We start from the raw sequence: 27861 nt of genomic DNA on the forward strand, positions 1-27861 counted from the left end.
ATGCCGTCGTACAACCTTCAGTTATCTCTGCCAGCATCATAGGTCACCCCGTCAGATGCATTGTTGATCACGGGTACATTCGACGGAGATGTAGACCAGTTCTTTTCAGGCCCATCTACTGCAGCTGAGGATCGGGCGACCCAGGACGTGGATGGCGGACGTAGGTTGAGTTATGCCTAATCCTCGGTGGTTGATCCGGATCTACCACAGGCGCATGTATGCTTTTATTACTGTAAAATTTCAATTTGTTTTCTTTTCCTTAATGATTTGTCATTAATTAACTTTTAATTTTCTTATTAAGGCTTCGTCCCAACCCATCACGGAGGCCACTGTATGCGCTGATGAGGACACCACAGATGCATATACTCAGGAGGCTGACGAGACCACAGTGAGAAAATATTTTTGACTTAACACGTACAATACTAATATACATTTTCACATGCTAAGCTTAGTACTTATTTTGTAGGTTGCTGACGGCCCGGCAGCCTCTTCTACCGATCCTGCCAGCTTTATCAAGGAAATACATGCCCTTTGCCAGCACCGCTGGTCTAGACTCATCCCACATCGCTGACCAAATTTCGTCATCATCCCCTGTGAGGGCATCCACGTCTGACATACTTGGCAAATTATCAAGGTAGGGCGGGAGTCGACTGAACATCTCAGCCATTGGCGGGAATTTCGTCCGCATCCGATCCCCAATTCTTGTTCACCCCGGATTGGGTGAATTGTGACCTCGTACGATCGAATATTCCGCTCATGAAATGGCACGTGGGACTCATACACTCTTGGTCTAGCGGGAGGTGGAGGAGCATGCTCCCTCGTCAGCTTAGGTTCGGCATCCACTTCCTCCTCGTCATCACCCTCATCATGGAAGGGTGTGTCATCTCCAGACCCATCCGCATTGTTGTCATAATCACTATCATCTTCCTGACTCTGTGCATCTGCCAAATCACGAGTCAGTACGTCGTCTATGGGCAGCTGTGTGAGGTCAGGAACATCAAGATGCTCGTTTTCACTGCACAAAAAGAACAAAATGATAAGCTACCCAACTAGATAAATACTTTACATATAGCTATATCACTTTACGTACAAGTCATACTGTCTTGCCGTTTCATGATGTATATTTTCTTGTTGGTGATGACTCCCGGATGGACCACCGTGGTCCAATATACCAGAACTACGCATATTTCAACTAGGGGCGGGGTCATAACTTGTAAAATTCATATCCGGACAGTACCGCCTATGAAAAATATGAGTGTTAATACAAATCCAATTAAAACATAAAATAAACATCGCTAAATCGTAGAAAAAATAAAGTTTACCAGTCGTATTGTGGATTATATAAAGTAGAAAAATTATTTTGTGGTTGCTCATTCGCCGGTGGTGTCAATTTTAAATCAAGGCAAGCTCTTTTATTAGCAATCTGTCTGGCAAAAACTACTCCAGAATAACCACCCGATGACTAGGGGTTATCCCTACTATGCACGCCCCTCATTATTGGGAACGTCTTCAACCTTGACGTACATTTCCAATAATTTTATTACAATAAATTCCCTGTATTCATCCGGAATCCGCAAAAAATCTCTAAGAGTTTCATCATCTTCGATGTTAAACTCAGAATAATAAGCAAACCCATATGGAGTCACTGAATACGGAAATCTACCGATTACTTTAAGGTTAACCGAACGTTTCCTCACCCTCATTTTTTTACGTAACAGCAATACCAATTTATTATACTCCATTGTAAGCGAGAATTTAACATTACACTGTGGAGGTGAGCTATACCTCACAGAGTTATTCTCCAGCACAACCTCACCCCCCCTCCAATATAATAAAACCCTTATTTTTGGCTCTTCAGACATTATAAAAAAATGATTGATAAGAAGAAGAGAGAAGTATGAACGAAAGTTTGAAGGAAAATTTTGAATGGATTTTCATAAAATTCAAACGCCTTTAAATAAGGCAAGTACGAGCTTGGGGTGCATAATTTTTTATGTAAAACGCAGTATACTACCGTTTTATGTATTTCAATTATTGTTATATCAGTTATCCGCAGAACACTTGGTGGACCCAAAAATTAGTGTAAAATGCAGTATAATAATTCGTTTTAGTGTAAAGCGCAGTATTATACTATGTTTTACACTAAAAAAACAAATATTCTCTGCAGTCCTGCAGAAGTTTATTAAGGTGGCCCCAAATTTTATAGTTTTTTATAGGGAAACGCAGTACAATACTGCGTTTAAGGAAAACGCAATATTGTAGTGCGTTTTCCTTAAAAAAATTAATTTTTTAATAAAACGCAGTATAATACTGTGTTTAACTTTAACGGCTAACTTTTTGTTAAAGTAAAACGCAGTATATACTGTATTTTGTGTATTTATGTAACTTTTTTTTAACAGTAGAAACGTATTTTGTGCCATTTTTGGCACTATATAAGTTTCGGACTCTCTCTCTCTTTATATATATATATATATATATATATATATATATGCACACACAAATATGAATAAATTTGTGAAGTACACTATTCCATATAAATACTCGTGCACAGTCTTTACAAAGGTGAGATTGTCAGTAAACATAACCAATTGAAAAATAAAGATTACATATGACCATCATGTGCCAAGATTTCAGTCGTAAATATGTCCCATGAACCTAAAAAATGATCAAATATGTTAGGATAATACCACAAAAATAAGATTGTCATTGAACCTCATCAATTGAAAAAGAAAAATTACACATAATCAACATCCGTCAAAATTATGTCTCCCAAACTGAAAAAATAACCAAATATGCTAGGATATGTGTTTGTAATATGTGCGACTAATATTATGCTATCCTATAAAAGTAAAGGTATCTAACGGGCCGGGTCAGCCCGTTTTCGAACCGGCCCAGATCGGTTAAAATCGAAACCGGACCGGACCGGTAGAAGGGGGCCGGGTGGAGCTGGGTTATAGGGGCAGGGCAGTTTGTACCATTCACTTTTGAACCACCAGTTAATCGGACCGGTCAAACCCGGTCAACAAATAATATTGTTCATCCGGTTAACCGACCCGACTCAGACCGGTTTAACGGTAACAATTTTTTTTTAAACGTGGGCTCAGATTTCTGACCATTGGCAACGGTCCATTCCACAAAATGGCCATTGCCCAATGGCTGAATTTCATATTTAGCCCATTTTTGGGTTTTTTATTTAAAAAAAAATTAACCCCCCTTTGAAAACTATAAATATCCTCCCCCTCTTCCTCATTTCTTCACTCATCTCTCAATTTTCAATCTCAATTCTCATATTCTCTCATTCTTCAATCTTCACTTATTAAAGTGCAATAAACTATTTGGCTCTTTTTTTGGAATTTAATTTATCGTAGTATTTATTATTTGAAGTTTGAACAATTGAACTTCAAAATTGGAATAATTGATGTTTCTTCGTGGTAACATTGGAGTTGCGAAATCATCAAGTGCTCAATTTATTGCCGAATTCGGTGCACTCCCTCTAACTCTTTCTCTTATTTACTATTTTATTTTCATATTTATTTGTTGCTAGTAGTTAAATTTTTACAATATTTAATGATGCAAAAAGAGTTTGTATCAAGTTTACTAATCGGGGAAATAAAAAAAGAGGTAGTACTTCAGCTTCAGCATCTGGTAGTAATTTAAATACCTCTCCAATTATTTCAGAAACATTACCTGATAATAATATAGATTATGAACAATTCCAGGAAGATTTCGGTATAAAAGATAATGAATTAGAAATGGAAGATGAGATACCACTTACACCTAGTAGTGTTGGAGCTAGTGGCAGGGGTGGTAGTCATGGTGCTAGTAGTAGACCACCTGTGGCCTAGACTAGTAATCGTAGAAAAAGAAGTAAGGTTTGAAAAGTTTTTGAAGACATACTGAATAGTGATAGAGTTAAAAGCAAATTTTGTAATGATACTTTTAAACATAAGACTGGAGGACAATTATGGGGGAACTGGGACACTTAGTAGACATATGAGAATTGAGCATCCTATAGAATGGGGATCTGATGGAGATGGAAATCAATCAACTCTAAACCCTACTACTGGAGGTCTTGTAAAATATGATAAAATGAAGGATCGTGAGGAGTTAGCAAAAATGATTGTTTTGGGTTGTCTACCTTTTTATTTTGTTTCTTCATCATATCTTATTATGTATAGTCAAAGGATTTACAATCCTTTATTTAAAGGTATCCCTAGAAGTACTTGTAGATCTGATATCTTTAGACTTCATGGACAATATCAAACATACATACATTATTTTGTTTAGCCACCTTCCTTGTAGAGTTTCTCTAACTTCTGATATTGGTCATACTGTTAATGGGAATTATTATTTGACAATTACATATCATTGGATAGATGATACTACTTGTATGCAAAAACGTATTATCGCTTTTAAATATGATGAAGATCAGAGTCATACTGCTGCGTTTATAAGTAGTACTATTTGTGAAGTTGTTGAATTTTATAATCTCAAGCAAAAAGTATTGTGTATGTCTTTTGATAATGCTTCTAACAATAATGCCGCAATTCAATATTAAAACTGCATTTGAAATCACCTCTTGATGAAATTTTTCATGTTAAGTGTGCATGTCATGTTTATAATTTAATTGTTAAAAGTGGCCTTGATTTATTTTAACTGAGATTACTCATGTTAGAAGAGCAGTTGGTGTTATTCAAGGAAATAATAGACAATCTAGAATAAAGGAATTTAAGAATAAGTGTATCCAGTATAACCTTAAACCTAGATTCATGTCAGACGAAATTGTTACTAGATGGAATTATACATATATATTTTTAAAATGTTGCTATAAATATAGATTCCCAATAACTGAAGTTGCTAATGTGCATTGTACTGATCCAAACCCTATATTAACAACTACTACTTGGTGTCACACCTCCTTTTTCACTACACCCCCGGAAGGGAGTATATAAGGGAGTTTGTCCAATTAAAGTGGCAATCGAAATGAGATTATTTATTTATTAAATTCAGAGTCGTCACTTGGGGTAATTTATGGTGTCCCAAGTCATCGGTTAAAATCCCGAATCGAGGAAAAGATTGACTCTGTTATACAGTCCGCGAACACAGAAATCCGGGTAAGGAATTTTGTTAACCCGGGAGAAGGTGTTAGGCATTCCCGAGGTCCGTGGTTCTATCACGGTCTCTCAAGTGTTATTATTGGACTAATTATATGATTTTAAAACACTTTTAAACCTATGTGCATTTTAACTTTGAACCGCTTTTAATTATTTTAAGGAAGATTTCAACGTCACCTAAAACACGTCTTTGAACCACGTCACATAAAATGCACCCGCAGTCCGAGACACATTTTATTTAACGTTGTTAAGATTTGGATTTGGGTCACATGAAATTCACACCCGAGTTTAGGAAGGTAATTTTTAGAATAGCGCGCCTAAAGAAACTACGCATTTTCAAGTTTGCGAGGGCCATAGAAAATTCAACTAAATGGCACACCTCGATTTCTAAAGAGTTCACATTAATTATATAAGGGCCGTGAGTTATGAATTTATTCGTAAATGGCACACCTCAATTTATTTTAAAAGATTGTACTCAACTTAAAGCAAACTATGGATGTTCATATTATTTCCTAAACTACTTTCAAGTTATTGTAGAGGCTCGATGTTATGGACGTTTTTTTGTGAGTTTGAGCAAATGGTTTTAATTGTCTCGATCTTTTTACGAGTGATCAAATGCAGTTCCTTACCTTGTACCCCAGAATCAGTGGCTGACTATATTTTTATAGATGGAAGCCATGTGAATTAGCCAAGGAAAGGATTCATTAATAACTAATTACGCGTTGAAGGAAAGTTTGTGATTATTTCAAACTTGGATATGTTTTTGTCATTAAAAGTTTGCATCAAACAAAAGAATATAACATGGAAAAAAAAAGCAAACCTACAGTTATCCATAATATACCAAAGCTAACCAAATCTGTTGCTGAACTACAAATGACTATCGCTCAATCAAACGGGGTTGGGAAAACGTACTCTAAGGTCATTCTCAAAAGATATTATATGACCCATTAACAAATAAATCAGCTCTCAATTATCAATTGGTAAACATGAATTTTTCTTCTAAATCTAACACCTACTGCACACGAGAAATCAACAATTTAAGCAATAAACCAAGCAAATCTCAGCAATAGAATGGAACAAAAACCAGTAAGGGAATTATTCTAATCTCACAAATCACATAAAAACAAAATCATATATCCATGAATTTAGTGTTCAACTAAAGATACATCGGAAGAAAGAAACCTAAATGGTGGCTGCTGAGAAAAATATTGAACAAAAAACGAAGATTGTCGAACCGAACCTCGGAGCGGCGACCTCAAACGACAATTTTGACGAACGTCGCCGGTTTTGAAAGCTCGTCGGATTATGACCACGAAGCTGATCACTTGAACCGGTCTTCAGCTATTGAGGAATTATGATAAAAAGTTTTCATGTTCACGAAAACTTTTCTGCCTAATCTCTCATGTATTTAGTTGGATTGTTTCTATAAATTCTATCAGGAGATGGTCTTTATGTGGAAGATGCGCGGCGGCTATGAGCTCTTAGGGATCTGATGGTTTTTTAGGCATTATTTTTTGTGTGTTTAGGTCTAGGAATTGAAAACTTTTTTTTGGGGTTAGGGTTTCTATAATTGGGTATTTTATATGGAAGTGAGAAAGGATGATGACCATTGGATTAGAAGGAAATAGATGACTAGGATTAAATCTTGCACTTAAATGGGCTAATGGGTTGGGAAGAATGCGCTAAGGGTAATTGGGTTGGACCATGTCTTCTGTGTCTCAATTTTTGGCTAAGAAGACTCCAAATTATTATTCAAAAAACCATAGCTAAATTCCTTTAATATAAGATAATTATACTACATGATGCAAAAATAAATTCTAATTAATTAAACTAAACTATATTAAAACATGAAACTATTATATATTTTTTTTTTGTATTTTTCAAGATTATATAAAGATAAAAATAAGGTACTATTTTTGTAATAATTTTTTTTACTTTATGAAAGGTACATAAAATAAAATATTTTTGTAATTTTTATTTTCTTGTAATAAAATAAAGTAAAAGAGTCAAAATAATTAAAATAGCTATATTAGGCCTAAATTAAATATTTACATGCTAAAATATAAAAAAATCTTGGGGAGGGTCAAAAATCACATGTCTACAGCTGCCCCTCTTTGACTGGAAACACGAAGAGTTTTCAGACAAAGAACGACTAGACATGTTTTTTGACCCGACCCTTATTTAAGGAGACCAAAACTAAGAGAGAAGGGAATGTGACCGAGCCCTGGTATTTGAGCTGCCTACATATCCTTGGCTATAAAGGAATCAGGCCACGTGTAGTTCAGAAGTGAATAAGGTGATGGATTACCGAGGTGGAGGGCCGGCTGAGGTGCCGTCGAGGTTCCGATCCGCAGTCCCGTTATTACATCAAAATCAAAAATGAAAAGGACTAACTAAGCCAATCAGCTACGAGTTATAAGATTCCTATCTATGAGTCTTCTGAAGCTTGATCTTGAGTCTTGGTTGGTTCTTCATGCGGACCCTGATCTGAATCTTGATGCTTGTTAGCTGCAGGTGTTGGTTCAATCTTCTTCAGCTTTTCAAATCAAGGCAGGACATGCAGAGCTTGTGACCTCAATCATGTCTTGAGCATTCCACAGTTTTTCATCTGCTTATGCATTTGGATTCACTCCCTTTTTCCCCTTTTTTATTTTCTTATTTTTTTATTTTTTTTAATTCTAGACAGAGATTACTTCCATTGATCATCTCGTCTGTTGACTTGCCTTCTTGCCGCGAGCTTCTGCTACTTCTAACTTGAATTTTTTTCCTTTGAGACTTGAACTGCTTTATCTTGAAACTCAAATTGTTTTCCCTTGTTCTCCAGGTGGGTGCCTGATTGCTGAAACTTGAACTGTCTTCCTTTGAAACTTACAACTGTTTTTCCTCGAAACTTGAACTGTTTTCCCTTGTTCTCCATGTGGGCGCCTGATTGCTGGAACTTTTCGTGTTCCCTTGTTTTTCATGTGGGTGCCTGCAATCAAAACCAACAAAACAAACAAAAATTTTCTGCCCCAGTTTGCACTAGGAAGATTTGTGAGTTGTTAGAAATATTGTAAATCACTTATACTATTGATGCAATGATGAGTAAACTAAAGACTAGACTAGGATGTACGTCTCCTAAAAGTGATTGAGCTTGCGAAAAACTATAAACTAAGCTTGACTAAAGTAAAAAACTGACCCTATTCTCCAGGTGGGGCCCCCTGATTTCAAGAAAACTAAACATTGATAATCTTAAGAAAACTAAAAAATGACTCCCTTCTTCTTCTTTTTCCAAATTCAGACTTCCCCTTTTTTTAAAATTATTATCCTAGGAGAAAATTCACCGGACTAGGTTTCCTATCTTAGGAGAAAGATTCATTAGACTAAGATTTTAATCCTAGGAGAAAGTTCATCAGACTAGGTCTTCTATCTTAGGAGAAACATTCATCAGACTAAGATTTTTTGTATCTTAGGAGAAAGATTCATCAGACTAAGATGTTTATCCTAGGAGAAAGTTCATCAGACTAGGTCTTCTATCTTAGGAGAAAAATTCATCAGACTAAGATTTTTTGTATCTTAGGAGAAAGATTCATCAGACTAAGATGTTTATCCTAGAAGAAAGTTCATCAGACTAGGTCTTCTATCTTAGGAGAAAGATTCATCAGACTAAGATTTTGATCCTAGGAGAAAATTCATCAGACTAGGTTTCCTATCTTAGGAGAAAGATTCATCATACTAAGATTTTAATCTTAGGAGAAAGTTCATTAGACTAGGTCTTCTATCTTAGGAGAAAAATTCATCAGACTAAGATTTTTTGTATCTTAGGAGAAAGATTCATCAGACTAAGATGTTTATCCTAGGAGAAAGTTCATAAGACTAGGTCTTCTATCTTAGGAGAAAAATTTATCAGACTAAGGTTTTTTGTATCTTAGGAGAAAGATTCATCAGACTAAGATGTTTATCCTAGGAGAAAGTTCATCAGACTAGGTCTTCTATCTTAGGAGAAAGATTCATCAGACTAAGATTTTGATCCTAAGAGAAAATTCATCAGACTAGGTCTCTTTTCTTTTTTGGTAGCTTAGGAGAAAGATTCATCATACTAAGATGTTTATCCTAGGAGAAAGATTCATCAGACTATGTTTTCTATCTTAGGAGAAAGATTCATCAGATTAAGATTTCGATCCTAGGAGAAAGTTCATCAGACTAGGTTCTCTATCTTAGGAGAAAAATTCATCAGACTAAGATTTTATTGGGAGGAAAATCCATCAGACTAGGACTTTTTATCCTAGGAGGAAAAATGTGAAGATCAATGGCAAGATTTTATGCATAATAACAAGACAAATAAAGGCAAAGATTTGAGAAACTTCCCTTTGTCGGCTCTTCTCGTCTTTTCTTTTTCTTCTCTTTTTTGTTTGTTTTTTTTCTCTTTTTGAATCACTTTCCTTGCACCGCTTTGTTCCTGTTTCATACAAAGAAAAATTTGTCAGTTTTGAAAATGGTGGTCGGTTTGTGGCCTTGAGTCTTGGGCAGCTTGGCTTCTACTCAATCAGCTTGAGTCAGTCTCAAAAGACTTTTGTTCTGCACCAACTCTGATTGTTTCACACCAGTACCATTTGTATTTGCAGCTCAAACAGCCGTATCCCAATTGGAGATTTTTTCTTAGATGACCTTTTCTGATATCTTGAATGACTTCCTGCTTTTGAGCAATTTGTCTGTCAGAGAGAATCACAAGTTATCTTTGCTTACGCCAAATAGGCTCACAAGAGTCTTTTGGGGGAGCCTTTGCATGAATCCTCAAGGCACGTTGACAGTAACAACCGAGTGTACTGGCCAAATTTACTTTGTGCAACTGAAAAAGTGGTAACAGATTTTGAAATCTTTTCTTGCTTGTTTTGACAAGGACTAACTCAGAGGGAAGGGCACAATGCTATAAAGAAACAATATTAACAAGAAATGCCTCCTGTCGGAGGGACAGAAGGAAGAGTTTTTTTTCAATAACTAGCCTTAATGGTCATGACATGCATTTTGGACTCAACAGCATGATCTATAAAACTAATCCAATCTTCCCTTTTGCCATTCTTATAAGCTTTGAAGTCGGGCTTGTTCGTGCCAATTTTTTGCATCAACTTCGCGACTCACTTTCGACTAGTGGTGCTCCGAGGGGGTTTCACCATCAAGTCTCTCTCATTTATTCATCTCTGCTTACCGTCGTCTTACAGTGCCCGTGAGGGTTTTCACTAATAAGACTCTCTCATTTTTCTTTTCTTTTTCTTTCCCTTTTTGTGAGAAACTCGACGGTGTTCTACGTCATGTGACAACCGTTTCTCATTGCATGCTTCTCTTGGCATTCTTGAAGGCATATCGGGAGGTCTTTATTTGGAAGGATTTTGGATAGGGTTAGAAAGAAAGGACATCATGAAGGCTCAAAATAAACTCAAAGTAAAGGGGGTTGTAGACCTACAACTCTTGGAATCGACTTTTTCAAAAGTGAAATAAAATCTTTACCCCAGTTTCAACTATTGGGGATTTTTTTGGGATTTTTTTCTTTTTCTTTTTTTGAATTCTTATTTGGTTGGACCGAACCGTGAGGCTGCCTACGTATCCTTTTTTAAGGAATCAGGTCGAACGTAGTTCAAACATCTGACCTAACTATAATTTCATCTTTCATTTTTTTTTTCTTTGTCTTTTTTTCTTTTGTCTTTTTTTTCTTTTTTCTTTTTTCAAAACAGGTTGCCCCAGCTTAGCTGGGGGCATGGATCTTTGCCAGTTCTTTTCTTCTTCATTTTTTTTCCACTTGAAAATTGCCCCAGTTTGTACTCTTGGGACATGGACTTTTTTTTCTTTTTCATTTTTTTGACTCTTGACTCTAAACGTGATTCCAAAAGAGGGTAGTCGAAGAAAATAACATAGACTCAAAAGGGGTAGCGAAGGATATAAAGTGTTTGGGTAGAAGAAAAAGGGCCTCCCAACCTCAAGAACGTCAAACATGGCATCTTTTCGCGATCACAGCATTGATGAACATGTCTGTCTTCTTGGTGTGCCGTAGTCGCAAGACATTTTTTCATCCCTTAGTGACAAACTTTTCAACAAACATCAATTGATTAAACATCCTCAAACCCGATCTTCATAATGATTTGAAGGTGAATTTTACTCGACCTTAGTTCCAAAGTATTCCAACTCTTTATTCATCCTCAAAAGTATTTTTTTAGTTATCGAATTCCAGATTAAATTAGTTCCTAAGATCTGGCCAAAATTTCGCATGCATGTCATGTCATTAAAACTAGCGGGAAAAGAACTAAGCATGGAATGACACAAAAGGACAAACTGTATTTCATTGAGTAAACAATAAGACAAACAACCTAAAATCCGAGTTACAACCCTAATAACCCAGCTAATGAAAATAACAACAGAACAGAAAGACAAGACTCACACAAACAGAATGGAGGGATAGAAGGATTTGACTCAATAAAACAAATAAAATCTGGATCACAACCTTGAAATAACCTAGATAATAGAAAAAACATCAAAACAAGCTACCAAGATTCCTTCCTAGTAAGGAGGGAATGACTTTTCAATTGCTATGCTTGATATTTAGCCACAAATTTGCTCATCAGAATCATCAGAGCCTTCTCCAATTTCAAAATCATTAACTTCAGTTAGCAAATTCCCGAGAGGATTCTCATACTCCTTATCACCATGCATCATCCCCACAAAGTGTGCATCATCATGTGCAGGTAAAGGATTCTTCGCAATATTCTGGGTGTCACTGTCTTGGATCACAATCAGGTTTTCCTGGATCATCCTTTCTATTTCTCTTTTCAAATCCCGACAACTTTCAATATTGTGCCCCTGGGCATTGGAATGGTATTCACATCTTTTAGAAGGGTCAAAGCTTCTTGCACGTGGGTCCACATGATTTGGAGGAATAGGTGCAATCATGTCATAATGCTTTAATTTCTCAAACAAGCTTGCATAGGACTCTCCTATTGGTGTAAAATTATCTTTCAACTTTTGTTCCCCTCTATACCTCTGGCCTAGATGTGGGTTATAGGGTACCTGAAAATTTTGTGGAAGCTGGTAGAAACTTTGTGATGCTCGTGCTCGCCTTCTGGGGTGTTTTGGTGGCTGGACAACATACTGATGTGGAGCAACAGAGTATTGTGGGTTCCGAGATGGATAACAATGCTCAGGGGAGTCATGGGAAACCTGATGAGGCTGCACATACCTTCGAGGTGTTTTCCTGGGACCTCTTCTCGAACCTGTTGTCGTCATGGTTTCTTCATCCTTCTCATTCGTGCCACTGAAATTATCAGATTCGATCGGGACAGCCTGAGTTGTGTCTTTGAGAATTGTTTGACTTATAATTTTGCTTGTCTTAAGACCATTCTCTACCATTTATCCCATTTTGATTGCTTTCGAGAAGGATTTGCCAACTGCGGACATCATGTTTTGAAAGTAATCTGGCTCTTGCACTTGAAGGAAGACAGTGATTAGCTCGTGGTCATCCATGGGTGACTTAACTCGAGCTGTTTGCTCTCTCCATTTAATGGCACATTCCCTGAAACTTTCACTTGGTTTTTTCTTTAGGTTTGAAAGGGAAATGCAGTCTGGAGTAATGTCGATGTTGTATTGGAACTGATTGACAAAGGCTTGTGCCATGTCATTCCAGACGTACCAGCGAGATGTGTCTTGATCCAAAAACCATTCGGATACTACTCGCGTAAGGCTTTCCCCAAAATAAACCATCAGTAATTCTTCGTTTCTTCCCGCACCTCTCAGTTGATTGCAATACCTTTTTAGCTGGGCTATGAGGTCTCCATGTCCATCATACTTTTCAAATTTGGGAGTCTTGAAACCAGGCGGCAAGTGGACATCGGGGAACATACATAGATCTTTGAAGGCAACACTCTTTTGACCTGCCAACCCTTGCATGTTTTTCAACCGTTGTTCTAAGCTTTTCACTCTTTGGGTTATTTCCTCCTGTACCATCTTTTGGGCAGGCTTCTCAATGTTTGTAGGAAGATCAAACGAGTACGAGTGGTACTCGAGAGTGGTACTGCTCTTGCTGTGTAGCAAATTGTGACTTATGACGAGGCTGTCCTTGACCACTGGCCCATGCTTGACACATTTCGGTCATTTGCTGTTTTAGTATTCTATTTCTCTCAAACACAGTAGCCTCTTGTTGAACCCTCTGACCCTGAGTTTCTTGGGCACTTGTAACAACTTCGATGTCAGTTATCATTTTTCCCTGGATCTTGTGTTTCCAGCTTACCACAAACCGATCACCTCAACTTTCTTCACAATTCAAAACAAAACATGTTAGAATGGACTTAGTCGGTCCTTATTATTAGCAATATTTTTTCATTTTTGTTTTTTTTTTTATTTTTTTTCATTTTTTTCTCATCTTTCTTTTCAATGGTTGATCGAACCTGATGTGGGTTGCCTACGTATCATGTGGGAATATGAATCAGATCTTGCGTAGTTCGGAAAGATCATGAATAAAGTAAATAAACTAACTTTTTTTTGAATTTTTTATTTTATTTTTTCGAAAGAAAGACTTATAAAGAAGAAAGGGAATATTTTTGGATTTTGATTTTTCTTCAGCATTTTTGCAAAGAAAGACTTCTAAAGAAGAAAGATTTTTTTTAAAATATTTTTTCTGGAATTTTGAAAGAAAATCTTTTAAAGAAGAAAGAAAATATTTTAGGAATTTTATTTTGAATTTATGAAATAAATTCTTCTAAAAAAAAGAAAATATTTTTGAATTTTGAATTTTCTTTTAAATTTTGAAAGAAGAATGAAAATATTTTTGTATATTTTAAAAAAAATAATAATAATTAGGGTCTAAAGAAAGACTTTCTAAAGAAGCAAGTAATGGAAAATATTTTTGGATTTTTTGAAAATTGGGGTCTCAAAAAAAAGACTTTTCTTGAGAGGAAGTAAAGGAAAATATTTTTGAATTTTTTGAAAATTATGGGCCGGAACCGATGAGGTTTGCCTACGTATCTCACATCCGGTGAGAATCAGACCCGCGTAGTTCGCCCGTTTTGACGGAACAGGAAGAACATGACTTATTTTGAAATGACTTTTCTTTTTCTATTTTTTCAAAATTTCGGCAGAGTTTCAGGATATTTCAAATACCTACATCTCACTCTCTTGTTTCTTTCTTCTTCTTTCTCTTTTTTTTTTTCTTTTTCTTTTCATTTGCTTTCCCTATTCTAGAAGCCAGTCAACATGCACGCCGAAACAGACAGATACGCAAGTAGCACGTAAGATGCATCAAGATGATCTTTTGAATTTTGGGTACACCTGTCCTAGACGGACTCAACCCCTGTGTTGAGTCCCCAAAGTCAAAATGCACATGATGCCAAAAAGTGTTCCTACTAGGGATCCGACATGAGGCTATGTTATACTAGGTATAAAAACCTGAGTTTATTTGTTCTAGACCTGGCTTACCCGAGCGGACAGCTCGAGCCGAGAGGGGGGAGGGGCAGCGTACCAGGAATACAGAAGCTTCACCGACTTTGCAACTTGTCCGAACCTCGTTCTAAAATTTGGGATATGACTCTAACAGAAGAGAAGTCATACGAAGTGCACACTTCTCCATGATTTAGAAGACTCAGAGAGAGGAAGGGTTTCGTAGCAGTTTATATACAGTTCAGATAATATCAAAGCGGTAAAAGCAACATTTAGCATATTAGGCTCAAATATGTAATAAAATTAGATAATAAATATAGCCAAATATAACAATTATTCTAAGCTTGAATTCTTGAACCCTGAACGAGAGATTATGGGTTCGATCCCCAGCAGAGTCGCCAGAGCTGTCACACCTCCTTTTTCACTACACTCCCGGAAGGGAGTATATAAGGGAGTTTGTCCAATTAAAGTGACAATCGAAACGGGGTTATTTATTTATTAAATTCAAAGTCGCCACTTGGGATAATTTATGGTATCCCAAGTCATCGATTAAAATCCCGAATCGACGAAAAGATTGATTCTGTTCTACAGTCCACAAACACAGAAATCCAGGTAAGGAATTCTGTTAAGCTGGGAGAAGATGTTAGGCATTCCCGAGTTTCGTGGTTCTAGCACGGTCGCTCAACTGTTATTATTAGCCTAATTATCTGATTTTAAAACACTTTTAAAACTATGTGCATTTTAACTTTGAACCGCTTTTAATTATTTTAAGGAAGATTTCAACGTCACCTAAAACACGTCTTTGAACCACGTCACATGAAATGCACCCGCAGTCCAAGAGACATTTTATTTAACGTTGTTAAGATTTGGATTTGGGTCACATGAAATTCACACCCGAGTTTAGGAAGGTAATTTTTAGAATAGCGTGCCTAAAGCAACTACGCATTTTGAAGTTTGCGAGGGCCATAGAAAATTCAACTAAATGGCACACCTCAATTTCTAAAGAGTTCACATTAATTATATAAGGGCCATGAGTTATGAATTTATTCGTGAATGGCACACCTCAATTTATTTTAAAAGATTGTACTCAACTTAAAGCAAACTATGGATGTTCATATTATTTCCTAAATTACTTTCAAGTTATTGTAGAGGCTCGATGTTATGGACGTTTTTCTGTGAGTTTGAACAAATGGTTTTAATAGTCTAGATCTTTTTACGAGTGATCAAATGCAGTTCTTTACCTCGTACCCCAGAATTAGTGGCTGGCTATATTTTTATAGATGGAAGCCATGTGAATTAGCCAAGGAAAGGATTCATTAATAACTAATTACGCGTTGAAGGAAAGTTTGTGATTATTTCAAACTTGGATATGTTTTTGTCACTAAAGGTTTGCATCAAACAAAAGAATATAACATGGAAAAAAAGCAAACCTACAGTTATTCATAATATACCAAAGCTAACCAAATCTGTTGCTGAACTATAAATGACTATCGCTCAATCAAACGGGGTTGGGAAAACGTACTCTAAGGTCATTCTCAAAAGATATTATATGACCCATTAACAAATAAATCAGCTCTCAATTATCAATTGGTAAACATGAATTTTTCTTCTAAATCTAACACATACTGCGCACTAGAAATCAACAATTTAAGCAATAAACCAAGCAAATCTCAACAATAGAATGGAACAAAAGTAAGGGAGTTATTCTAATCTCACAAATCACATAAAGACAAAATCATATATCCATGAATTTAGTGTTCAACTAAAGATACATCGGAAGAAAGGAACCTCAATGGTGGCTGCTGAGAAAAATATTGAACAAAAAACGAAGACTGTCGAACCGAACCTCGGAGCGGCGATCTCAAACGACAATTTTGATGAACGTCGCCAGTTTTGAAAGCTCGTTGGATTATGACCACGAAGCTGATCACTTGAACCGGTCTTCAACTATTGAGAAATTATGATAAAAAGTTTTCATGTTCACGACAACTTTTCTGCCTAATCTCTCATGTATTTAGTTAGATTGTTTCTCTAAATTCTATCAGGAGATGGTCTTTATGTTGAAGATGCATGGCGGCTATGAGCTCTTAGGGATCTGATGGTTTTTTAGGCGTTATTTTTGTGTGTTTAGGTCTAGGAATTGAAAACTTTTTTTTTTTGGGGGGGGGGGGGTTAGGGTTTCTAGAATTGTGTATTTTATATGGAAGTGGGAAAGGATGATGACCATAGGATTAGAAGGAAATAGATGGCTAAGATTAAATCTTGCACTTAAATGGGCTAATGGGTTGGGAAGAATGGGCTAAGAGTAATTGGATTGGACCATGTCTTTTGTGTCTCAATTTTGGGCTAAGAAGACTCCAAAAATTATTATTCAAAACGCCATAGCTAAATTCCTTTAAGATAAGATAACTATACTACATGATGCAAAAACAAATTCTAATTAATTAAACTAATCTATATTAAAACATGAAACTAGTATATTTTTTTTTTGTATTTTTCAAGATTATATAAAGATAAAAATAAGGTACTATTTTTGTAATAATTTTTTTTGACTTTATGAAAGGTACATAAAATAAAATATTTTTGTAATTTTTATTTTCTTGTAATAAAATAAAGTAAAAGAGTCAAAATAATTAAAATAGCTATATTAGGCCTAAATTAAATATTTACATGCTAAAATATAAAAAATCTTGGGGAGAGTCAAAAATCACATGTCTACACTTGGGAGGTCATTAATGATGTTAAATTTTTACATAAATTTTATATAGCTACTGTTGAGTTTTCTGGAGCATATTACCCTACTGTTACTATGACTTTAGTACATATAGCTGAAATTTCTTTTCTACTCTTTGAATTTAAGAAAAAAGAAAAATATAGGGATGTTGTTGAAAAAATGCAAGCAAAATTCAAAAAATATTTCTTTACAATTTCTCTGATTTACTTAATTGGTGATGTTTTAAATCCTTCTATTAAGATGTCTGATTATCACCAATTAATGAATGCTTTATATACTTATATGGAGATTGGACCAACTGAAATCCCAGATTTATATGCTTGTATGAACAAGCTAAATGAATCTTTACAACAATTATATAGTTATTATGCAAATGTAATTGATGATGCTACTCTTAATGTAGGCAATGTTAATCCCACTATGCATTGTACCACTTCTGCTACTGTGGATGATGAAGAAGGCCTTGATAGTTTTAATATTTTTTCTACATTTTCTAACACTCAAACCAGTAGCAGGAACATTGATGAACTTCAATTCTACTTGCAGAAGCAAAAAGAGCCTCGCACAAAGGAATTTTCACCGTTGGGATGGTGGCATGAGAATGGAAAGCAATTTCCTGTTCTTTTCGCTATGGCTCGGGACGTGCTGAATGTGCCAATTTCAACTGTTGCATCAGAGAGTGCATTTAGCCAAGCAAGACAACAACTTGGAGACACCCGTCACTCATTGGGAAGCAATGCTTTGGAAGTTTTAGTATGTTTCAGAGATTGGATTAGATCGGAACGAAAAAATCAAGGACGTGAAGATGTTGATAGCCCAGAAGACGAGGAACTTGGAGATATATTAACACATGGTAACCCATCCGAATTTAACACTCCAGAAGAAGGTCACTCAGTTCATATTGATTATGAAGAACTTACTAAGGCAATGCAAAACCTTTGAATTTACTCTTTTTTGGTTAATTTACTTGTTGTTATATGTATACCTTTTAATTTGTAAGTTTGAATTTTGAAATAAATATAGCACTTTATAAGTATAATTTTTTCCCATCTTCATTGTATTCTTTATATTTTTACTTTATATTAATATAACTTACAATAGTTATACTAAATACAAAAAAATAAAACATAACACTAACCTGACCCGGCCCCATGAACCCGTAATCCTTACGGTTCAATTTTTACCCGGATGAACCCAAACCCGTTAAACCCGATATGTCCAACTCTTAACCGGCCCGGACCATAACCTGTAGGGGTACTAAATTTCCCTACCCATCCCGGCCCGGCCCACCCGTTTAATACCCATATATAAAACTATTAAAAAAAATTAAGACATATGCAAGCATGAAATGAGTACAAAAGAAGTACGTGAATGAAAAATAAAACGAATAGAGGTAGAATTGGGTGCTGGGGAGAAGGATATAAAAATAATTAATTACTAATTAAAAGACAACAATATTAAAATATGAGTGTAGGAAGAAAATAATGCATATGTTTAAATGAGGAAGGAGAATGAAACTAATAAGAAGGAAGATGATGCGTTAGGAATGAAGGAGACATTTCGGAAAAGAGTATAAATGGTATAATAAAGATGAAATAAATTAATGACATATTGTGCTATTAAAAATAAAATAAATAAAAAATGAGGGAAAAGAAGTAAAAAAAGGAGAAAAAAAATAATGATGATCATACAAAAATTCTTAAGATGAAAATATTTATCAAAATTGAATTGCTCATACAACCTCTATCTTGACCAATACGTTAAAGATTTAATGTAAAAATTTTAAACGATGAATGCAACAAAAAGACTTCTAGATGAAGTATGTATTTTTTCTAGTTTGTCATTATTGGAGTTTTATTATTTCTAGAGATAGTTGATCCTTTCTAGACATTTTTCTTGTCTTTTGCCTTTCCTCTTGTTCTTCTTTTTTTTTTTTTTGACTTTTTGTTTCTTATTTATCTACCCATTCATTTTTTTTGAATAGAATTATCAAATGTCAAAATATTAAACTCAAATATAATTCTCAGAAAGTAGTCCAAAAATGTTAATCTACTAATATTGCGGAGTTTTGAATACTGAATCCCATATGAGAACATGAAAAATATTTGGAATATTGGTTCGCACTTTAAAATATTACATAATACAAAAGGGAAGAAGGTGTAAGAGCAATGGAAACACTAATATTAAAAACATTAACGGTCAACAGTAAGTAAATATTACAAAAAGTACCTCAAGCGTATCATTTGTTCCTCTTGTAATCTGTCATAATTAAGGTTGGGGTTGCATTTTTCAATGTCATTAGCTACATAGATCACGTAACTTAATAGAAATATTACTTGAAATCATATTCATGTAATTGCTCCATGTCCTCTGGTGCTATCCTGTAAAATAAATCAAAAGGAACAATAACTTGGGTTTTCAAAAAGGCAAAATACATACTTTACCCTTCGACCTTGTACTCAAATCCCTCTGACACACTTGTCAAATACGAAAATAGTATTACACACCAAAACTTTTAAAAGTGTGTCAATTACACATTTTTTTTGTCATGTGTCACACACGTGTATTACACATAAAAGAGGCGCGTGAAAACTAAAAAATTCACCTGAAATTAAGTTGTGTTTTTCCCCTTTTTTAACTATTTCCTTTAAATTAAAGGAAAAAAATATAACCCATGTCATCTTTCCCAACCCCAAAATCCAGCGTTTTCTCTTCCCCCTCCCCATCCCTCCTCCCAGTTCGTCTTTGTCCCCAATACCCATCCTAGTTTTATTTACCCCTCATGTTTCGTCTCTCCAACCCCATGACTAATAAGAAAAGAAAAAAAAATAAGAACATAGGAGCTATTGGGTATTATAAAAATCATCATTATTGACTTTTTGAAAAAGATTTAATCGGGTCTTAGTGTTCCATGACCTAAAAAATTAGTTTGAATTCGTGATTATTGTTGAGTAAAACTTTACTTAGATAATTAATTTTGATAAAATTCAAAAAACACCATTAATAAGTTTGAAGCTTTGGGTTTGAGCTTGAATTTGAAATTTGTATAAGAATTTGTGATGGATGTTGTTAAAAATCGGCAAAGAATTGAATCTATAGTTAGGGAAGAAAGTTCTTGTGGTGGAAGGGTTGGTGGTAGTATGGTGGTGATGGAGAAGATGATGGGGTTAGGAAGATGAAGAGGGAGGGGAGGTTTCTTTTATGTATTTTTTTTCTTTGAGAAGATGAGAAGAGGGGGTTTGGGGGGATGGGGGGTTGTAGAGGTTTTTTTCGAGTTTTTCTTTTTTTTCCCCTCGATTTGACACGTGTCAGATGCTGATTGGCGCGTGTAAGAGCAATCTTTGAGCATATGTGGTCAAACACCTTGGTGTGTAATTGACACACCTTTAAAAATTTTAGTGTGTAATATTATTCTCGTATTTAAGAGGTATGTAAGAGGGATTTAGAGACAATGTCGATGGGTAAAGTATGTATTTTGCCTTTCAAAAAATAAGTGAGTGTATTTTTTTGTTCATCACATAATCAATGTTGGACTTGAGTGTTGACGTTGCCATACTTCTGTGAGAAGTAACAGAGAGCTAGCTTGAGGAAAAAAATTATTCCATATACTAACTCGAAAGAGATCTTAAAATGACATTAGATACAATTTCTGATCACTTTCTAAAAGTTCAATCATGATTAATCAATCAAGATTGTCGCACTGAAGCCCCATAATACCTCTTAACTAATGTTATAAAATACTTAAATGACGGCCAGTGCATCAACAAAAAGTTTGTAATGGATTAAAGTAAGAATCGAACTTACCTAAATATTGCGATAAATATATCCATATGATGAAAATATTTTAACCCTTTAGTCATTAAAAAGTGCAATCATTAAAAGCAGAGCATTAGAAGAATGAAGAGAACTTAGAACATAAAATCTATCAGCAAATGCATAGCACAATTACTGATGCAACAGATATGTTGCTAGCAAAACGTGATTTGTCCTTTTCTTTCTTGGAAGTTTGAACTCTAACTCCCTAATAATATTTTTCTTGCAAATCCAATTCTGAGTTCAAAAGCTTCTTTTTCTCTTCTTTTTTGTTTTTGTCGATGTATATATGTTATTTGTATTAAGTTTTATAAAGAATAAATTGGGTGAAAGGTTGGTTATTATGAGGAGGAGTGGTGTATTAATTGCCACCACTATATTCATTATGTAATTTACTCATTATGACATCCTTTGAAACTGCTACCGTTATTTTTAGTAATTGTTGCAACCATTCCATGTTTATTGGAAGAACACAACCGTTCCATCTTTATTGGAATAACACAATTCATGAGCTTTTAAATCACAATAAAGAACAAAATTGTAGGAAAAAGATTGGAAAAATGCAAAAAATAGGAAAATAGATAAATAAGAATACTCATATATGAGATGTGCCACGTCACACTTCTATGTCCCTCTTTTATATAATTATATGGCAAAATATATAGTTTACCCATCGATCTTGTACCCAAATTTCCATTACACACCTTTTCGCCACGGCACCCTTTTACACACCCAACCTTTGTAGAGTGTGTCTAAGACACACCACTTTTTTCTTACCCAGATTTTCAAAGCATGTGTACTATCACGCGCCAATAAGGTCGTGTCACGACTAATAATGAAAAGATAACACATGTCCCCATCTTCTTCATCTTGTCCACCATAACTTCCATCATCACCTATAAGGTTTTTACGATTTAATTATGTGTAAACTCACCCATTAACAAAATTAAAGAATGTGCTTATTTGGAAAAGCTTGAGCTAAGCTTTAATATAGCTGGGGAAATTTTGAAAATTTCACCCTTTCAGAAATTTAACTTAGCCACGGCAAAGCTCAATCTAAGCTTTTATGGAGAAAAGAAGACTCTTCTGTACATAAGCTTAAGCCTAGCTTTAATGATAGGTAGAGCTACAAAAAGTTTTAATTTTTGAATTCTAATTACAATTTCTCAACCAAAAAAACAAAAAAACAAATCAACAAATCGAAGGACTAATCAAGAAGAAAAGATATGAGAAATTTTGGTGGGTCTACTTGATAAGGATCGAGTGGACAGAAGTGGGTTTAAGCGTCAAGGAGTAGCTATGACAGGTTCAATGATTTTTTTAAACAAGAAAGAAGATGACCCTATTTTAAATTTAAAAAAAAAATTAAAAATTGACATTTGATATAAAAATTCTCATGTTCACGCGCTTCATTTGTTGATAATAACACGCATTGACCACGTGCTCAAAGTGGTATGTCTTAGACACACTGTACAAAAGTTGGGTGTGTAAAAGGTTGTCCGTGGTGAAAAGATGTGTAATGGGGATTTGGGTGTAAGGTTGATGGGTAAACTATGTATTTGGCCTATTTATATAGATTGGTCCTATATGAGGGTGTTTGGCTAAGCTTATAAGTAGGCCAAACTGGCTTATAAACACTTTTTGGCTTAACTACGCGTTTGATAAAATTAAAAGTGCTTATAAGTTAAGTGCTTATAAGCCAAAAGTCATAAGTTGGTCTCCCCCAACTTATCAAATTTCAGCTTATAAATACTTTAGGTTTGATCAAAATATTTTTTATTCTATCCCTAAAATACTTCTTTTTAAAATAAAACTCTTCGTATACCCAGTTCTTCAGCTGCTTATTATTAATTTCAGCACTTTTATCCAAACACGTAACTACTTATTTTATAAATCAGCTTCAACACTTAAAAATACTTTTCAGCACCTAATGTTTATCAGCTACTCTAATTCAACTAAGCCAAACGGGCTCTATATATCGTTTAGCTGTAACGTGGTAGACTTTGATACATTAAAATGTATCAAAAAGGAAAAAGAAAAAAAAGGTTAGCTACATCATTGTAATTTTAGTGCTAAGGTACAACATCGAGTTTATGGTGCTTGTCACTTTACTGCCAATCAAATAAAAGGAGCAACTTCTTGTAACCACAAAAAAAAAAAAAACAGTTTTTTCAGTTTGTTTAATTAAATTCATTTTCTTTCTCAATTCTCGTTGTATTTATTTTTGATGATGATTTGTTCAAAATCAATTCTTTCAATTTTGTTCTTTAGGAGCCTTATTTCAATATAATTTGATTAAGGCTAACAACATTACCAGAAAATTATCTCGCATATTATAATTTGAGTAGTAGAAAATAAATCTACGAAGAGCTCATATATTTTATTAAAAGTTTTATATTTTATTTTATTGATCTCCGGTGAAAAGATTATAGTATAACTAAAATAACATTTGTCCCTTCTCCGATAATATTAGAACGATACAGAGAAGATTAGCATGGCCCCTGCGCAAGGTTGACATGCACAAATCGAGAAATGATCCAATTTTTGTTTTAAAAAAAAAACAAAAAAACTAAAAATAATATTTGTAATGAATCATCAAATAAAATCTTCTATTAAGAACAAGCCAAAAATAATGGAAAACTTAGACAAATGCCCCAAATAAATCTCAACTTGCCAACCTCTAGCCATTAATCATAGGCTTACCAAACTAGCCAACAAAAATTAAAAAACCAAATAATAGGGTTCTTTCTCTCAAAGAATCACATGCAAAAATCATCTTCCATATTTTTAAGCATGATTAACAACACTAGATACAAGACGGAAAAGAAATTTTATGGATGAGGTAACAAATAAAGTGATGAAATACAAAAAATATATACAATATTCCAAAAATCTAAACAAAAAAGGAACTTTTTCAATGGGTATAGTTGAAATTCATTGAAAATATATAGATAAGTCAATATACAAAATTTGAGGAAGATTGGAGGTGATTTGGACTGGTTTTGTATCAATATTCGTAATTAAATCGAGTTCAAAAAAGTCTTCTGCGACACATGTATCAAACATGTATCACGCATGTATCTCACACACAAGTATACATGGATATACACGTGATACACAATAGATACAAATATAATACATATGTGATACATGAATGATACAAATATGATACATATGTGATACACAAATGATACACATATCATTTTTTTCATGTTCAGTTTTTACCGAATTTTCAATTCAAACCACCTCAAAACTTCACCAAATCATCCCAAAACTGAGATTCAAGCTCCTTAAGTTGTGCCCAATCTATTCTAATAACACACACTTAAAACAAAGCAAACATTGATATTTTTTTGCTACAAATAGCTAATTGACTAATTTGGCTAATATTAGTAATATTTTATCAATTGACCAATTTTTGTAATGAGCTACCTATAAATGGACATAGCTGATAATTTCCCAAAAATAATTGCATCAATTTGGTTGCAAATTTAGGCCTTAGCCCATGTGTTATGAACATGACCTTACATAGATATGAAGGATTTGTGGTTCATGTATGTTTGTGTCTAATTTAACTTTTTTGTGCTTCAAGTATTAGGATAATATTTATGTGATTTAGCTAGATTTTTTTATTTAAAAAAGTAACTTTTTTTATTATAAACATATATAAATCCAGTCAAAAGCTACAAATTACATACAACTTGAACATAATTTTTTGTTGTATAAAATTTTGTCAAAAGCTATAATTTATATACAGCTTGTATGTAACTTTCTTGTATAAAATTTTGTCAAAAAACTATCATTTACATATTTATATATATATATATATATATATATATATATTATGTCGTTTATACACCCAACATAAAAAAATATATTCAGTTTATTTATGTCTTCTTCGAAAACTTTTATTTTGTGCCTCACACAACTAACACTAGTTGTGTGAGACCTCTTTTTTATCTCACAACTGTGTGAGTCTCAGAATTTTGTGGAGCCAGATGTGTAAGATATGGGTCCACAAATATATAAGATAGAAAGAGGCCTCACACAACTAGTGTTAGTTGTGTGAGACACAAAATAAAATCACTCGTTTTCTTCATCTTTAAGTTTCAATCTGAAATTTCAACAAATACCAACTCGAATCTTCATCAAAGTCTCTCAAAACAGAGATATAAACTCAAAATGATATTCCTAATCATTTGTAACAACACTTAATCCAAATACATGATCCAATATTCGAGCTCAAAGCTTCAAAATTTTTTAATAGCAATCAATGAAGTTTAAGCTTATGTTTTCACGTTTTACTGTTGTCACGACCCAAAATACCAACCCGGTCGTGATGACGCCTCTCGTGGGGACAAGGCCAGCCAACAACAAAACAATACATCTCTTTATAATTACTTGGCAGGAATAAGTCTAATTCGCAGATAATATAATCACAAGTGCGAAGTAAACATGATAGAATAATGGAAACCATCCCGACTCAGCCCGAAAATCGGGGTGTCATAAGCCACGAGCATCTAAAGATCTAAATATTAATACAAGACCAGCAATATACAGAATGAAATTTAGAATCAATGAAGAAATACGGTGCCGTGAACGCTGACGGTCACCTTGCTCAGCTACAATAGTATACCTTCAGTCCGCTAATAACCCGCTACCGGGTGAACAGTACCTGCAACTGCACGCGAGGTGCAGGGAGTAAAGTGAGTACTTCCAACTCAGTGGTAATAAGAGTAAATAATAACTGAGCGATAAGAAATCACGTAAGAACACTTCATCATGCTATCTAAGACGGTACAACCCTTTTTGAAAACAGTAATTCCATGAAAATCCTTTATAAAATATCTGACTCAGTTTTAAACCTCTTTTGAAAATAATCTTTTTAACAGTTGCAAAATAATTCCAGCCATCGGTGTCACTATGCACAGAAACCCGCCCCTCGGGCAATATCTTCGTTCCTGGTCAGCCACTCGGGCCCCAACACTCAAGGATCAGATAGCACCAGCAAAAGCAGATAAATATCTCCAGAAATATCACAACGACAAATAATGAATAAATGCATGAATGCAATGCAATGCATATGATGGTACATTCCAGTACCCACTGCGGCGTGCAGCCCGAGCCATCCATATTTATTTATCGTCGACGGCGCTCACTGGGGGTGTGTACAGACTCCGGAGGGGCTCCTACAGCCCAAGCGCAATATCTTGGTCAGTCATTGTTACCTGACCGGTCAGCCATTGTTACCTGACCAATTTATATCATACAGTGCCATTGTTACCACTGTTCAAGTATATCATCCAGTGTCATTGTTACCACTATTTCAAGTATATCACACAGTGTCATTGTTACCACTGTTTCAAGTCACTTTATAATCAGTCCAGAAAATAATATAATAAGCCCCTTGGGCATTTACAAAACAGAAGTTCCCAGCCCGGAATACATTTAAAAATATCATTTAAGTTTTCAACACTTAGAATTATGGCTGAGTTTGCAAAACAGCATTTAAAACCTTGGACTGAAATTAAATGATATGCAAATCATGCTAAGCAGTAATATCAATCCTCTAAGGATTTTACAAATCGGCACAAGGCCCTAAACATGGCATCAAGCCCAGTAATATCAATGACGTATGTGTATCAATCACCAGTATAGTATAAACATCACACGGGATGGACCAAGTCACAATCCCCAATAGTATCCGACCCCGCACTCGCCATGGAGTGCGTGTCACGCCTCAATATAGCATTACGATGTGAAAGTCCGGGGTTTCAAACCCTCAGAACAACATTTACATCTATTACTCACCTCTAACCTGCCGTAGACTAGTCCGCAATGCCCTTTCCTCTTGAATCGAACTCTTCGCGCGTCGAATCTAGTCAAAACCACAACGAATACGTCACAATAGGCTAAGGGAATATAACCCAATCGAAAAGACTCGAAAAATGTCGAAAATCCCGAAATTAGCAAAACCCGAGCCCCGGGCCCACTTCTCGAAAAATTATGAAAGTCACATCACCGGATTCCTCGTCTCGCCACGAGTCCGTACATATAAAATTTACCAAAATCGGAGTTCATTTGACCCCTCAAATCACCAAATCTTATTTTCAAATCCCTAGGCCTAAATCCTCAATTTTTCTACAATTTTCATGCTCAAATCCATACATAATTGATGTACTTAACTCAAAATAGGTGGGGATAACTTACCTTCACATTGATGATGAAAATCCCCTCTTGAAGCTCCCCAAAAATCGTCCATACTTTGAAGAAATGAAGAAAAGTGAGCTAAATCCGTGTATAAAAGAATCTGCCTGTGCTTCGTCGAGTTGTACCTTGCACTTGTGCTATACAAGTTGTATATCCTATTAAAATTGTTTCTTGCCGGACACTTTCTGTTTAAACACCCATAACGTCTTGTATAAATATCCAAATGACAAACGGTTTGAAGATTTAGAAACTAGACTCAAAGATCTTTAATTTGATAGGTTGTACACCACATAACTCTTTATATATCCCGAGATATGAGCTTCTAAAGTGCATCGTAAATTCTGCCGAAATTGCTCCGGCAGCCCTTTTCGATCCATCGTAACTTTCTGAGATGATATCCAAATTACGAATGGTTTAACTTTCCAAAAACTAGAATGTATGGGCTATATCTTTCGTGTTTTTCACTTTTTCTGATTTCTTATATATTACAAGATATGAGCTTCCAAACTGGACTACTCGCAGCAGAATTTCTGCAATTTTCTGCAACTTTTTCTTTTCTTTTTGGTCCGAATTTCATTCCGTTAACCTTCCGAA

General features: G+C 34.9%; 1 long non-coding RNA gene and 1 other non-coding gene across 2 annotated transcripts; one reads left to right on the plus strand and one right to left on the minus strand.

Moving 5' to 3' along the window:
• Positions 1–23498: 23498 nt before the first annotated feature.
• On the plus strand, positions 23499–23604 carry LOC138888883 (U6 spliceosomal RNA). Its single transcript, XR_011406452.1, has one exon. It is a non-coding gene; the product is annotated as a U6 spliceosomal RNA (small nuclear RNA).
• A 1828-nt stretch (positions 23605–25432) lies between these two features.
• On the minus strand, positions 25433–27331 carry LOC138886858 (uncharacterized). The gene is made up of 3 exons (XR_011405784.1): positions 27268–27331; positions 26869–26935; positions 25433–25738 (listed from the first exon to the last, which is right to left on the minus strand). It is a non-coding gene; the product is annotated as an uncharacterized lncRNA (long non-coding RNA).
• Positions 27332–27861: the final 530 nt, after the last annotated feature.

The sequence above is a fragment of the Nicotiana sylvestris genome, chromosome 3 (assembly GCF_000393655.2).
Source record: "Nicotiana sylvestris chromosome 3, ASM39365v2, whole genome shotgun sequence".
NCBI lineage: Eukaryota > Viridiplantae > Streptophyta > Magnoliopsida > Solanales > Solanaceae > Nicotiana > Nicotiana sylvestris.